Here is a 16,997-nt window from a genome sequence, read left to right as displayed (position 1 = left end):
GTACAGTATTATAATCATGTAAACATACTGTATCTACATGTGTACCTCAGTTGCAAGTCAGTGTATCAATGTCAGCATTTGAATACTGTCTAGTGTCTTCGCTACAATAACAAACAAGTGAAGCACAAAACTATTTGCTTAAATCCACTGATCTTGGCAACAAAGGTTGTTTTTCTCTAGATGTTATTAATATTATGCAGGTGCTACTTTAATGGCCTGCTGCATGGTGTTTAAACTTCCTCTTTTCATGCCATCTTGTTCAAAAGAAACAGTTCCTCTTTCATTTGTGTTGTCAAAGATTGTAGCATAATACTTACTCGTGAAGATGCAACCTCATTAAGGTTCACATGAAAATTCCCTATTTCTCATACAACTACCAATATGTACGACACACAGAAGCCCGACGTCATCAGACCGAAGTTACAAAATAACCCGCTATTTTCAGACTCAAGATATTTTCCCAAAGCAAACGGGCGCAAATTAGCCTGCTATTTCCTAAATAGCGGGTTATTTTGGAAACAAGACCAACCTTTCTCTGGATATTTTCTCGACCAAATAGCCTGCTAATTGCTACTGAGGGCTGATGAAGACGCAAAATAGCTTGCTAATGTGAGATCTGGCTAGTTTTATAGCAGGTTATTTTGCAACTTCTGTCTGATGAAGACAGGCCTAGAGAGAGAGAGAGAGAGAGAGGGAGAGAGAGAGAGAAAGAGGGAGAGAGAGAGAGAAAGAGAGAGAGAAAGAGGAGAGAGAGAGAGAGAGAGAAAGAGAAAGAGAGAGAGAGAGAGCAAGAGAGTGATAAAAGAGAGATGACAGGGTGTAACGGAGCAAGAAATTGTTATAATACTCAGACACACCTTTATTGCATAGAGACCTGTGATAATAATAATGGATTTCAGCTATTGCCAGTGTAATATCATTCGGTTGGCGTATTATGTTAATGTTATTGACAATGTGTACATACTTGTTATGCGTTTCTAAGCCAGTGTCACAATCATTACTGTAATGTATTGTACTGTATTGTATTTATTAAACTTTATTGATGTACATGTACATCAATCATCTGTTAATGAACATATAAATCATATAAATCAATTTACAATGCAATGTAACCAATCAATATTCTGTTTGTAAACATACTGTATATCATCATATAAATCAATAATAAAACAGAAGGAAAATTATATACAGCAGAAACGGTCTTGTGACAAAACACCATGCTTACCTTGACCTTTGACCTTGTTGGTCATAGTGCATAACAGAGTGTCTGAACGGTGAGACTATTATGACATCACAGTCAGCTGCACTCCATAGCCGCTGCATTGCGAATCCTTTTTATTTGACACAGACGCTGACTGGGTTAGGCTTACATGTAGCTCAAGACTTTATGGATATGTGTGTAGTGTCTTATTAGAGCCTGTACCGGCAGACTACATGCATGCTCGGTAACCAGGCTAAGCCAGTGGGTATTTACATGTTGTACACCCTACCTATTTTGTGTTTTTGTGAATTTTCAGCACACAGTGTGCTCCAGTTGTAAGCCTCTTTTCTGTCTTGTGTTTTATTTGTTGAGTTGAAAGTTCAAGACGAGCTCGCTGTGTTGTAGTTCCACAGTAGCAACTTCTCTTTCTTTTCATTCCTTCTTTCTTCGAGAGGATTTAAATGTTTTCTCTTTGCCTGTCTGGTCGGTTTTCTAATTCTATTTTGATTGGACTAGTCTTCTTCCAGGATGTGTGAGGATTTTTATGTTGTTTCTTGGCAAGCCAGTTCAAGCTGTACAAGGAATTGTATGTTGCTTTTTTTTTAAAGGTCAATTCAAGCTTTAGAAAATAATTCAGAAACCTGTTACATACAATGTAAATTACATGTACATTGTAAATTCAGGAATACCATAATAATATATACTGATGGAATACCTACATGAACACATTCAATGTATGTTGTTGACAAATGTTACGCATAATTTGTCCTTCTTTCGGGAACTGATTGATTGATTAGTACCGTGACCCGGTTTTATACTTGATCACAAAGCAAGTCGTTCGCACCTTTTGTAAATCTCATTCCAGACTGTGGTCTCACGTTCTCTTCTAGTAATTTATTGAATCATGTTCATGAATATCTGCACTGAGATTTGTGTTGTCAGCAGTATATTTACTTTGCATAAATGGTGGACTAGAAAGCAATGATAATTAAAGGTAATACAAAGTTTTGGTTTGGGGTAATGAGTTTAGTTCAAATGAATATATTGGAATATGCGATCCTACAATATTCAGTGATCGTTGTCGCGGTTGAAATTGAGTCTAAAGTTATGAAATTCTAAATAATTAACTCTTTATGTTGTATAGCTCCCTGTCAAGGTCAAGATATTAATTACGCTATAAAACAATGTTTCTGGACTAAAATCAACTGATTAGCTATTCCCGTTTGGAAATTATATATCGCAACTAAATATTCTGAGATTTTCATGGTCGCAGCTACCATTGTACGGCCGTAGGCGCTATTTGAAATTTATCAAAATTTACCGGGAGCACCAGTAAATTGTTATATTCAATTTTTCTCGAAAGCAGAAGTATTTTAGGGGCTAAATTTTCTGGTGCTTATAATATATCCACAGGGGCATCCAAATATATCAAAGTTGTAAAGAATCACTATCCACCCAATTTTTAATATTTCCCAAAACTTTGTATTACCTTTAATAGATGGAAAGAGAAACACGGAAGTAAAGACAACTTAGAGAGAGAAAGAAAGAAAGAGAGGGGGGGGGGAGAGGGGAGGGACAGAGAGAGGGGAGGGAGAGAGAGAGGGGAGGGAGAGAGAGAGGGGGAGGGAGGGAGGGAGGGATTGTGAAGGATGCTGAGAAAGGGAGAGCAAATAAATTGTGTTTGTGTATAAAAACACAGCAGGGGTGTGGTAGATTTGTTGACAAATATGAGAAAGTGCATTGACCCATGAGGGTGTGGTCTGACTCTGAAGCCACCCATATAAGGAACTCATTTAGACATTACCTCATCCAGTAAACACTGTCTCCTGCACTGACAGGCATAGGAAAACATTTACTTGGTTATACCATGGACCTACTGTAAAGTAGTAGTAGGTTCATGGTTATACCTCTGCATCAGGACTTTTATTTTTTCAGTTTCAAAAGGGATGCAGTTTTAGATTTGTTGGGATTGCATCTACAAGGCCTTTGTTTTTTATTGCAATTTTTTTAAAGGTAAAGACCAGTATTGGCAACGCCCCAATTTCAAAAAATGAAATGGAAGCTCTCATTACCAATCATGTGAAAGAATATGTTTTGACTAATACATGATGATAAAAAAATTTGCCGGGAAACCGCCTACTAATTCATATATTTGGTAAATTTATTTCTCTCATGGTCTGGTGAGAGAGATAGGGTAGTCCCATATACATCTTTCTGTGTATAGTGCTTGTAACTTTACGAAGAATGAGCCAAATTTCTTATCATTTTGATGATTCCAGAACCTTGCAGATGCTAGATGCTAGATGATCGACCTTTTCTGATCGATTCCACAACGTTTCTTTCACAATGCAATCGCATGACCATTACTGGTCTTTACCTTTAAGGATTAGAGCTAGAATCTAGGAGGTTGTTCACTAGACCGCGCTATCTCTCGTGGACCACCCCCAAGAGGTGCTCTAGTGGCACGCCGTTTTGGCTCGCAGTGGCTCGCTGTTGGGTGGACCGAAACGACGTTGTACCTCCCACACCGCAGAGATAGCGCGGTCTAGCGCGCGCTATCTCTGCCGGTGTGAACAGCCTCTAAGACCGATGTGTCAAGCCCTGTGACTCTGCATGCAATTGGAATAGCTTTGGAATACACTCAGCAGAGTGAGTAAGGAGGGGGGGCACCAGGGTCACATGCCCTCTTGGCCAAATTGGAAAAAAAAAGGGGGGGGGGGAGAGAGGAGGAAAGAAAGAAGAATCATGAGCTGATGCCTTTTTTTGTTGTTGAATGTCACAAAAGCCTGATTACTATTTTGTTTGGGGTTCTCATAGAATTCTGGTCCCACTACTGACTGACAATGTACTTGTAATATGAGATTGAGAATATACAGTCAAGTCAAGTCAAGTCAAGTCATGTCCGTCTGGCAGTTCAGACAAATTCCTTTCACTTTCACCTTTTGACAACACCTATCGAGATCACAATAAACAGAGCATTTGAATGAATTGCATTTTGGATGTAGAGCTTTGCTATGAGTGGGGATTTGTGAGTTTAATAACATGCATTTGTATGGATATATAATTTATTGGTTGAATGTAATACATGGAGCAGACAGTATGTACATGAAGGACTCAGTGAAAAAATGTACACGGGGCTCGGGCCCCCGAAAATCAGAAAAGAGCCCCTTTAAATAAATTTGCATAGAGTTCAATGCAAAACAAATTTTAGAATGTTATTTTCATGCAGGAAAGCTTGAAAAGTAGCCCCTGAAAAATAAATATTAATTTTTTCCCTGGTAGGAATTGTTAAAGAGAATGATTAATTCTTGTCGAGGAAAGAATTAATTTGGATGGGTAACAGTTGTAATGAGTGCTCACAAAGCGCAGTGCACTTTGGTGAAAAGCTCTCTTTGGATGTGTATTCAGATGAAATGAAAAGGTTTATTACTTGAGATAAGCTGAAAATATACTTTCTTTACAAATCTGTTATTGATGTCTCTGTATTGATTTGGTGACCAACTGACCAATCGTTTTTCTTCCACTCTCTTGAAATCTGAAACAATTCAAGATGCAGTTATGCCTAAAATATGTCTTCTAAGGAGATGCAGAGCTGCCAACCATTCCGTTTTTGCCAGAATTACTCTGTTTTTCCTCCAAATTATGGTATTACGTTTTTTCTTCATAAAATATGTTTTTTAATAATTTTAATAATTTTTTTTTTATTTATTTTTTTTTATTTTTTTTTTTACATACCGCACGTCAAACAACTGCCCTAAAATGGTGATTTGATCACAAATTCAACAGAAAACTTAATTTTAAAACATACTTGAAGAGAAAAATATTCTCAAAAAAAATGAAATGCCGATAGTACCAAAATAACCACCAAGAAAATTACCTGCTTGTATGGAAAAAACTGCATGATGAATGAACATTTCTGCATTGGAAGTGTGTCGCGCGTGGTTGTAAGTTTCGTTTTCATGAATTCCTTTTTTTTGCTTGAAATTCCTTTTTTTTGCCATCATGATTCCTTTTTTTGGTTGCACAAGGTTGGCAGCTCTGGAGATGAATATTGAACTACTGTTCAAAAGAAAAAAGAAATACAACAACAAAGCAAGACATAACTAGAAAGTCACATAGATTTTGATCTGTCTAAAAAGATGCTAACAGGATTTTCTGAATACCGGTATACACATGTAATATATTTAGGTTGAAGTACAAGATTACAGGAATGCACCTGATGATCGCATCTCAATGTGCAGTCTGATACAAAGACTAGTCTCCCTCAAGAGAGTTCAGACAGACGGTGAGTGTTTATGAACCATGTAGCATCGCAGCCAGGCATTGAACCAAACCAAACCAAAGCAGGCAGTCGAAAGCGAGCGAGTGCGGAGAGAATAGTGCACGCACGCAAGGCAGCAGGGGCATTGAGGTGCGCTTGTGTCACCCAGCTTTGGGATTTACCCTAGCATTTATCTCGCCATAGCAGAGCGAGAGACTGAGAGTTAGTGTGTGCATAGCAGAGGGCTTATGTCATCACGGCCGCACACTCTATTCAATGGAATGTATATCTAATGGAATGTTTAACCTTGTTATATTCGGTGGATTCAATTACTGTGTTTGATTCCTGATATAGCTGCAAACCCCTTGGACGTGATTGGAATATTATATTAGCATGGGGTTCGTGGATAAATGTCTTTGTTTGAACTAGGAGCTTGTGAATATTCCTCTTGAATTGAATTAGCAGACGATTGGATTAACGTCATACAGGTAAGGAGGATTGTGTTATGTCTGATAAGGCCAGGGTCGTTATTACACTGATAATATCATTATAATGACATGTGATAACATGTCGTTAGGTATACAACGACGGCAGTTTTACTTCACAAGTGCACCTTAACTCTTGAGAATTTGCTTTTAAGTGGATCTGGTGCCTTACAAATCTCATATTTTAAGATATTAATATTAATATTTGTATTATTATTGTTATTATTAAAACAACTTTTCTTATATTGCTTTCTTTTCTCTTGAATTGGACCTTCTCTAGAGTTCCCAGTATCATACTATCAAGTAGATACTGAACTTACATGTAGCTCTTTAACATATCATTATATTTTTGCATTTCCAGTGGTATATTCTGAATACAAATAGATGACATAACAAAATGATAAAATGGCTAGTTTTGTTTTTCCATCTTTCTGTTTTGTATGATAATGTGGCTACACTGATGCAAAACCTTTGACGAGCGAGACTGCACATTGTAAACCCGTGCTGCAAGTGTTACCATCTATTGTTAAAAAGATTGATCAAAGACCTATATCTCAAACAACAGCAGCAAAAAATAAACAAAAGAACAACATAATAATGAAATTTAGTAATTTATGAACAGATAGTGTATTTTTCAATTTCTTCTTTATGAGTATCATGCATGCTGCATTGAAATAAGGGGAAAGGGCTCTATAACAATTTCTTCTGTTATAAATAAGTTAATCGTAAAACCAGAAGCTTCTTCGACTTGAAAATAACATGAATTGTAAATGACAATAATATTCACAGCAAGACGCTTTGCAAATTGTAAAACTCCAATGATGATTCAGTCATTTTGCCACATAAATATTTCACGAAGCAATCACAAAATTTGTAAACTTTTCATGCTCGTGAAAGTAACTGTTTTTGCAGTTATTGATTCTTTTGTAGAAAATCCCCAATTACATCCCATTTGTGTGTGTATGCGTAGGCGTAAACCTTAAATGCAAGTCCATGATCAATGTCTGTGGTGAATTGATGAGGCAGGGAAGGGGATTCATTTTATCAGTCCAATTATAGGATAATCCCCTTAATCTCCTTAATCCCCTTTCTATCAAGGTGAATTAACCAGCTCTCCACTGAACTGTAGAACCACATGGATGCGTCGAAAGTGTAAAGGTTCTCTCATGTACGGCCAGACCTGCTTTAGTGACCACCTGTCTACATGGACCACATTTTTTGTTTCCCTCGAAAATGGTTACTCATTGAAACGTATACTTAGGGAACCTGTCTACAAAGACCACCTGTCCACAAAGGCCACTTTTTGTGTTTCCCTTGGGCGGTCGCTGTAGACAGGTTTGACTGTACTATACATGTAATTGCCTATTTATGTTATGCTCTGGTGGTTGGGGGGGGGGGGCACAACAAGCCCTTGCCCATCCCACTCCTTTTAAAACCTAAGGGGCATACTTTTAACGCAAAAAAGTGTTCCCTTTGCCCTTTTTCTTTTTTGATTTGTTATAGTTATTATTTTTTTTTTTTTTTATTTATTTTTTTTTTGGGGGGGGGGGTTGCTTGCTTTTTGCTTTTCAGCAACTGTTAGGAATATTGTTCCCCCTCATTTCGAAAATCTTGGATTCATGTCTTTATAAATCATGCATTCTGTAAATGTTGAAGTTGATTCAAAGAATCTTTTCTCTTATATATGTTTATGTACAGTATACCTGTACATGACTGTAGGCTACACCCATTCACAGGGTTGGATGAGAAAGAGGCACATATTGTTTTGGATTTATGAAAAGATGTTTTTGCTTCAGTTCAGTAGAGCAATAACAAATATAATGGAATTTATCAACAACAAATGATGAGCACATACCTTGATGTTTCATATGCAACTTAACCTGTGTGTGCAGTGTTCATGTACACACTGTTACTGTGGTAACATCCACAACATGCATTCATTGAGTGAAAAAAGAGGACACATACAGTACATGTACATGTAGGAGCAAAGACCAGATAAAAAGGAGCTTATTAGGAGAATAGAAACAGAGCTTAGGAGTATTAAAAGAGAGCTTTAGAGAATTTAAAAAGAGCTCTTATAATAATGGGGAAAGGGGAAAATCATTAGAATTGATGCACGATGATCCCATTTTTCTGCAGAACGTTATAAGAGCTTATAATGTGAATGAAATTATTTTTTTAACATTGCATTCTATTCCATACATTATATGATTCGGCTGCAATCTGCAGTTTGTTTGAAATCCATATGTGTTTAATTTATACCATCAATATAATTGAAAATGAATGGTTGTTGTGATTTAGGCAGGTATTAATGAATAAACAAACTGCAATAAAGACTTAAAATGAGATCACATGTAAGCATGTATTTAGGGAATCTACATCACTTATGCAAGCCACTTTATCAGTTGCTGGTTATTTTCAGGAGTTATTTTTTAACTCCGTTGTTATTTTAAGTTTGCTTTTGTCATCTTCTTCTTCATCATGAACTACCAGTACATGTACATTGTAGATTTCATTGTGTTTTACAGAACCTTATTAAAGGGCAATCCAACCCTTGTTATACTTTATGAAATTAAAAAAAAAAAAATAATGAATTTCATTTACACTTTCACTTGTCTCCTTTTCTGTTTTGTCTGCTTTCCTCCAGAGTATAGTTTATTATCAAGGTTGGATTTGCCTTTAAGGAATCTATCAGTTAGAACAGCTATTGCATCCATTGCTAGTTATTTCAAGGAGTCATTAGTAGCTCCTTGATTATTTTAAGCTTCCTGTCCGGTGTTATCACCTTCCTCAGTACACTAGGAAGTAGGAACTACCAGTCCATGTAGATTTTAGCATGTATTGCATAACCTAATTGACACCAACACTCGATACAGGGTAACGGTTGACAGTTATTTGACTCAAGGGTGTAAAGTGGTGAGCTAGGAAACCAGTTCATTTCATTACAGGAAGATGTACAAGTATGTGATGTAACATAGTACCGTTGAGTTTTAATCTAATTAACACTTGTATAGTGTATTGTACGTGGCAGGTGTATGTTGGGGGGGGGGGGGGGGGTATTTCTAATAGAAAATAATGATAATAATAATAAGAATAATAATGACAATAATAATAACAGTATTATAAGTAATAATAATATTGATAATAATGATTTTAAGAAAAGGTCAAAAAATAATGATAAAAGAATAATAAAGAATACAATAAAAGCTATGTTAAAATAAATACTGTTAGATTGAAATATGAGTCATTTTGAGTCAATGTTATAATCTACACGTAGTACACATGCAATGTTGAAGAACGATTACCTGTAGATGTACTTCCCCCTAACCAACCCTATATATGGTTATTCTATTAAAGATGATTCTGCCACTCTGCACAGCATTGTGTACATACATTTAAAGATCTTTCCCTAGAAATGGGCATGATGTTATGCGTTTTTTTCCTTTTATGGCACTGGGAGTAATACAAGCCCTCTGTACTCTCGAGAATAAGCCAATAATATCTTGTTTGCTCTCGTTTCTTCGCCCCCCCCCCCTCCCTCCATCGTCAATTCATCAGAAGTAGGAAAACAAAGTCCAAGAGAGAGAGAGATTGGTGCTTCCATTTATGGCCATGCAATACTGTGTCAATTTAACCAGAGCAATGTCCAGTATTGACGAGTGGGTCGTTCCTGATTGCACTTTGAAAATCAGTTGTTAGGAGTGGAGTGGAGTGCCTGTATGACGTGCCTCCTTCAACAGCCTTCATGTATCTTGCCCTGTACGATAGCAAGTCTCAATGAGTTCTGTGTAGTATGATGTGAATTACAGTGAAACCTGCATATAAAGACCGCTCAAGGGGGACAAGAAAAATGGCCTTTATAGGCAGGTTGTCTTTATGTACAGGTTCCTTTAGAACTGGTTTTATTGAGAACCAATTTTCAGAGAAATGAAAAAATGTGGTCTTTATGGACAGGTGGTCTTTCTATACAGGTGGTCGCTATATCAGGTGTGACTGTATACCGGTACATAATGATAAAGAATATAATGTATTTTTGTTTTTTTTGTATGTATAACCTAGCCTGCATTGTGAATGACTAGAGCTATATTCTTGTGGATATCATTACCATGGTTTTTGAAAGCTCTGCTACCATTATGCTATCATAATAGTAGGTTGGCATTAACTTTACTTTTGTTCCAAGAAACATATCTGAATCTCATTTAACTTATCTACAGTAGGGGCCTGAATACACTGGACAAGGATTTTAGCTCTCAACTCTTGAATGTACATTCAAGGAAAAGTGAACCTCTGTTGTGCTCCTACAGTGTATGTTTAGTGTGTCTTTTAGTCCAGTCTACATTGTAGGTATACAGTATTTCACTTAGTGCACACGATTTACTCCAGATATATTTGAACTACTCCATTGTCAAGGGGCCAATGAGAGAGACTGAGAGTGTATTAAATCTTGGAGCGCGTCTGACAATCACAAGTTCAAGAATAATCTCCCATACATTACCGGTATGTTCAAATGTACATGCACTTTAGTTTAATCCATCAAGACAGACACCAGACCGGACAAAATATTATATTACCTCAGTGGCAAAGAATCGGTCGGTTTAGGGTTCGTTATGAGTCGGTTTGGCGGTGTAACTGAGGTATAATATGCTGCTTTTGGTTTGTTTACTTCTGGTAAAGGTATGTATGTAAATGAGAATGTTACTGGTTTGAATCTCTTGAGATAAATAACAAAAGAGGGTCAGTACAGAACCTTGGGGAACACCACAATAAATCTGCTGTATATAAGAGGCCCTACCATAGATGCAAATGCTGTATTGCTCAAGCTAATTGGTTGTTTATACCTGGAAAGAGTAAATGAGAATCAGACTGGTTTGTATCTCTTGAGACTGAGCCATGACGTACATACTGTAGGAATGATGATGACTAAATCACCTGCGTAGAGCCAGAAGGGCGTTAACTCATCATTTTTAAAAACAGAGTCATCACCTTCTTGCTCTCAACGTTCAATAATGGTGCTGTTTCATTGTAAGGACATGTGGCCATGCTATCATGACAACATCCCCTCTGCCTCACCGAGATGTGATCATGGTAGAGTCATCTCTTCCAGATGCCTTCCAGTATCATCTCCTCGCTTAGAATAGAATGCTTGTAAGAGAGTTTGAGTCAAAGAGAGAGAGAGGCCCAGTTGCCTTGATTGAATCAAGCCCATGACAATCGTACAATACAGATTCCTGAATGCTGATGCAAGCCCCTTACTCAGAAATACTCACTCAATTGGCAATTGCTCTGCTTTCTCCGGCTAACTTCACAGCAGGAGTCGTGCATCACACTGTGTAATATTTTATATGTACCTTGTAGTTGGTCCAAGAAACAGTAGAGGACATTCACAAGAGAATAGATAGTTTGTTGGGCTCATTACTCTATATTTCCCTGCTCTGGCAAAGTTGAGAGGAAAAGTTTTTGTGGTGCTCTGTACTCTTGCAAAGAGGGGATGTGTGTGAATGATTTAGTTCTTACATGACATGTATCAATCAGATCTGATAGTTTACAATTGGGGACCGACCATCTTAGACCTTTACTCTGTCAAAACGTATAGTGCATGGCCTTGTTCGAAAAAAATGCTTATCAAACAGATCCTGATTGTTTGCATCTTGGGACAGATGAGTTACATAACCAACTGAAAGACACAACTTGAGTTTTGAACCATTATCTTTGGGAGTCAATCTGTCAAAGACATAGTGTGTATGCGTTCTTCATGTTGCTGTTTATGAATCGGAACTGAGTGTTTACATTTGGGGACAGACCTATTACGTCACCATCCAAAGGATGCGAATGAGTTTTGAACCTAGGTACTTCAGAGTATAGACAAAGACAGAGAGGTGACCATTAGACCAACCTCCATCTTCCCAGTGATCCAATTGAAGACTCTTTTTGAGGAGTTTTGTTTTGTCTTGGAGTGTATAACGTTGGGAGGGGCAGATGGCTCCCATTCTCACAGTCACACAGTGAGTATTATTCTAGTTCCACTTTCACTTCCAATGGGTCATATCTACAGTGTACTAAAGTCATTGGAAAGCAATTACTAATCATAAACAAATTTCATATTGATGTGCTAATAGTGTAAGTCTACATGTATGTTGGTTATTATTTTCATATTTAATGCAGTTTTCTTGTACCAGGAGATTAAATTCTTGTCTCTGATGCATGTTTTCTGTCAAATTGAGAGTATCATAAGCCATGTGGGAATTTTGTTTTAAATTTTGCCTAACAAATCTGCAAAGTATTAACCACCGACCGTGTGTTCCATTTGTGATAAAATATAAAGTTTTAGAGAATTCACTCCGGTTATACTATTTTAAAACTGCCAGTAAACTCAGGCTTCATAATATGTATACATGGATTTACTAGCATATTATGAGTGGATTGTTGAACACTCTCTAATTTGAGTTCATTGCAGGAGACTCCCTGTAGTGTAGGGGTATTAACCTGGTCAGGTAACATGTCAGTATCAATACCCAGTCTGATCCATCAGCAGACCAGCACTCTGCAGTGTGGATTGTAAGATTCTAATTACACTGTGACTCCTGTGAAAGAACCAGTAGTGATTCTGGGTTTGGAGGGGGGGGGGGGGGGGGGGTGGTACGGGTGTTCAAGCCCCCTCTCCCATTTTTTGTGAAGCACATGTTGAAAATGAATGCAAGAGCCCCGACCCCCCCCCCCCCCCCCAAAAAAAAAAAAAAAAAAAAAATATCCTTCTAGAACTGCTCCTGGAAAGAACCTACATTCTAGTACATGTAGCATATCCTTCTGAGCGATGGTTATTGATGAATTAATCCTTTAATTATACTATTTGTAATGTGATGATTATAATCTGGAGTTTTATAGGGCATTTTAGATTACAACATGTACCTGTACATGTATGTCTTTAAACATTTGATTTCCAGATCTAATTGATTACCTCCATTAACAAGATTTAGACACAGCACTCCTCTTGTAACACTATCTAGAAGACATTATTTACAAAATTGTCATTTGGAGTGTGATTTTAATCACAATCCAAATCTACAGTGTACCTTCGGTGTACTATAAAACTACAAAATTTTCCATGCATGGAATATTCTTGTGAGTGGGCACGCAAATTGCTGTCAACTTCTATTTACACATGAAAATGGGATTCTGAGTAGGGTTAAAAAATTGATTTTAGAATCTCACTACACCTGTACGTGTTAATGGCCCTACAGTGTGACATAACAGGTGAGTGTGAAGAGGGATTAATTGGGGGTAAGTAGGCCACACTGCGGGGGATTTAACCTGTCCAGATTGGGGTGTCAGATTTAATTTCATACATGATTCATCCCTGGATTATAGGCTCAAATTTATATCACAATAATTAAGTATCCCTTGCCAATAAACATAAATAAAAAAAAAGTATCCCTTGCCAATAGAGAGTAGAGATTATGAGTGTTATGCTTTATTTTGGTTTCAAAGATATACTGTATATTATCACTTATAAATGTCATATACAGTTGACCACTTAACAATGTAGTTGCAAAAGGACAGCTAGCCTTTGTTAACCTTTTTAAATTAATAAAATGTAAATACATGTATTAGTATTAGTATTAACTGTATATTCAGGCAGTTAGCTTATATTTTGGGTGAAGATTTATCATCAAACTGAATATTAGCATGAACAAACAAAACAAAAACAACCCGACTAACATACAAACGCATACACTGTACATGGATAGAACTAAACAGAAAACGCTTTATTATGGAACCATAACTAGAGAATAAACTTGTTTTCATATAAATGTAAGAAAAATGCTTTGCTACCTATAGATTGTTGTTGTGATAAAACTCAAACTTGTGCCTACATGTATTAGATTAGGCTACATGTATATGCAATTATAGCTTTCTGCAGGGATCCCAAGTCCCTGCTTTCTGTTTACATGTACATGTAGTCACCTGACAGATGTCTGTAAGATGAAGGTCATGAGAAGGGATTACCATCCACCAGTCAATGGAACTGATTAGACCCCCAATCAGTCATTCTAAGGACAGAGGTCAAAGGTCAGACCAATGCTAAGGTTATATCAAGGTCACACAGGAGCAAGTGGTGGTGATCAGTCTCACTTGTTGGGTCTGTCCACACTGATAAGGTCTGTACCCACTGTAGGAATTGATTCCTAGTCATTATACCATTGTGGATCCTCGGGAAGGAAAGAATGATGATGATAATTATCATAAATGTGGTGATAACACTCATTGGTTCACTTAAGATATCTTGGTGAAAACAGTTAAGCAGAACAGTGATGAAGACATCTAGAGTACCTAGGGCCAGGCTTCATTTACATTGCTGTTCTTTGATTTTGTTGTACCAATCATTAATTTCTGAATCTAAGTTTATTATTGATTCACATGCAGTACCTTGTCTTTAATCAGGAAGTTTATTAGTTGAAAGTGAAGATACACACTGTACCACCAACAATATGAACTCTCTGGAGAAAATATGAAATTGTGCTCTGATCCCCTCTCTCTCTCTCTCTGTCTCTTTCTCTCCCTCTCCCTCTTTGAGTCTGTCTCTGTTTCCGTCTCTTTCATTCTCTCTCTCACTCTCACTCTTCCTGTCTCATGTGTCTCCCACCATTTTATCTTTGTTTTCCCCTATTTGACCCCCCCCCCCCCCCCCTTATTTATATTTTCTCTCTGTCTGTACATGTATGTCATGATCAATTCTGGGGCAAACTATCCTTGGTTTGATTCTTTCCTGCTGCAAACCTAAATTACTTCCTTTCTGAAGTTTCTATCAGTTTTGCCAGCAAAATACCAGCAAGTGAAAAGGTGCATATGACCATAGGGCATTCCTCCTGGCTCCTGCCTAAAAAAGGGACACTCGCTAGAGATGAAAAGGGGCATTTATTGAGGGGAAAATGCATGCATTACAAAGGGAAAATAGGTCCATGATATGACTACGGTAACATGAATTCCACCCGTTTTTGGAGGTACACTGTACATGTACATGTATTTGCTGTGGGCATCCTGATGTGATGTTGATATGCTGAGACCATTGTGCATTGTTGCTGGATGATTAGCTCAAGATAGAAATAGTATTTGGCCGTAGGGCTTGTCATCATGTGTTTGTGTTATTCACATGGTATGATACTGGGTATCTTAACATAGGATTACTACATGGTATAAAACATGACATGTGATTAGAGCCAGGATGGTGTTGCAACAAATTTACCTCAGTGTAGAAGTACATGTACAGTCAAACCCGTCTCAGTGGCCACCTCTCTCCTAGATTGCAACTGTTTTCTTGGAATCTGCTATGTAAATCCTGAGTAGGGACCCCATCCCCTCTGTCACCACCCCCCCCCTACTCTACTCTATCATAAAGATAATCTAGCTCATTTGCTAGGGATCCCACTTTTTTTTACCTCCATCTTTTCCTGCCAGTTCACCTTTGAAAATAAAAGGAGGGGGGGGACTTTTTCATTTAAAAAAAATGTATATTTGACTTGTGGCTCTCTGACTGTGTCACTGGTTTTCATTCCTCTTGTGACTTTAACTCCCAATTAACATAATTTCAGTAGCAACTCACATGATGTATTCCTCACTATCTGGTCTGCCATTAACTGCTCTTCACTTCCTGATTGGGTGGTAATGATTGAACACAACAATGCCTGTATTGATCATTATCAAGATGAAGTAGATCAAAACACCTGCTTGAGCTGTGTGGCTATTCAATGGTCTATTTGGATGCTGTGTTCATACTATCATACCTTAATGTTTAAGAAATGCTTGCAAAGATTGACCTCATTGCACATGTATTGTTTTCAGATCTGGGCCTGTCTCATGAAATTTGAATTTGATATCTTAATCAGCTCTGTTCAGATTATTTGATGGAACCTTGTTTGAGAAATAGACAATTGGTATCCACTACATGTATATTGATAATCAAATATATTTAAGTGATGATAACTTTTTCATCAAGTAGAGGACTTTTATTAGAAATAGAAAAATTACCACTCTTATATTGAATCGAATCAAGGTTCTCTGTGTACAGGAAAATTCTTTGAAATGTACATACCTGTATAAGATTGTATGACCATGCAAGACACTACTTTCATCAAATAAACATTAGCAACCATAACATCATGAGGATGAAAATTATCTGAAGATTTTCAGGACCTTTTTTTTAATGTCCTTTGTACTGGTGGTAGGGTCCATGTTTGCATGTTGACCTACACAATAAACAGGCAGGAAACACAAATAACCTGCCCATGCAATCGTTATCAAAGGTGTCCCAAGTACAATGTACTGTAAGAACCCTCTGTAATAAACAATGCAGTGATATTGTAGAACCACACTCTCTCATTTTGATTGATAAGTTTCTCCTACCGTACGTACATCTTGCCGTACAGGGAGCAGACTGACCTCCTGAAAAAAAAAAAAAGCAGTTGGAACCCTGGAAGGAATCATGCAATGCATTATTCACAGCTCATTTTGACTCACTTTATATGAAATATAATCTTAAATCAAACAAAAATAATATTGTATTTGGTCCTACTGTACGTAACCTGTAAAAACTTGTTTTGCAAAACTGCAAACATAGAAAACCAACTCATATGTATTTCTTATGTAATCCTTCGCTCTTGTCACCAGTTATCTATCCACTTTCAGAACTCAACTAAAATCATACCGGTACATGTACATGTACCTATTTCAGATTGCTTACAATTAGTCACTGCTTTTTTGTCTTTCCCAGTTAGAATCATGAACAGACATTTTTGGTAGTTTTACACAGTCTCATCAGCGCCTTTGATTAGGCAACTAAATATTGGTGCTTTGTAAATTCATGGATTGGATATTTCTTATTTGCTAAATGGACTTTATTATATCATTTATTTAGAATTCATTCTAGTGTGAAAATGAAAATTGGTAGATTAATCTGCAAAGCAGATAGAGAGGATGTCTATAGGAATTGAAGGCAGATTGAAGAGAAGTACATTAGATTGATCCAAGATCCAGATGAACACCATGTGTTATTGTG

The 16,997-nt window shown here is 37.2% G+C and overlaps 1 protein-coding gene across 4 annotated transcripts in view; it reads left to right on the top strand.

The window, feature by feature from the left end:
• LOC582210 (F-actin-monooxygenase MICAL2) overlaps positions 1-16,997 on the top strand; it is a 116,816-nt gene that overhangs the window by 18,347 nt on the left and 81,472 nt on the right. The gene's annotated exons all lie outside the window — the stretch shown is intronic.

Source organism: Strongylocentrotus purpuratus, unplaced genomic scaffold, assembly GCF_000002235.5.
Source record: "Strongylocentrotus purpuratus isolate Spur 01 unplaced genomic scaffold, Spur_5.0 spur5_scaffold_17, whole genome shotgun sequence".
NCBI classification, from domain to species: Eukaryota; Metazoa; Echinodermata; class Echinoidea; order Camarodonta; family Strongylocentrotidae; genus Strongylocentrotus; species Strongylocentrotus purpuratus.
The sequence above is the reverse complement of the archived record's forward strand: the minus strand, read 5'-3'. Positions and strand labels throughout refer to the sequence as shown.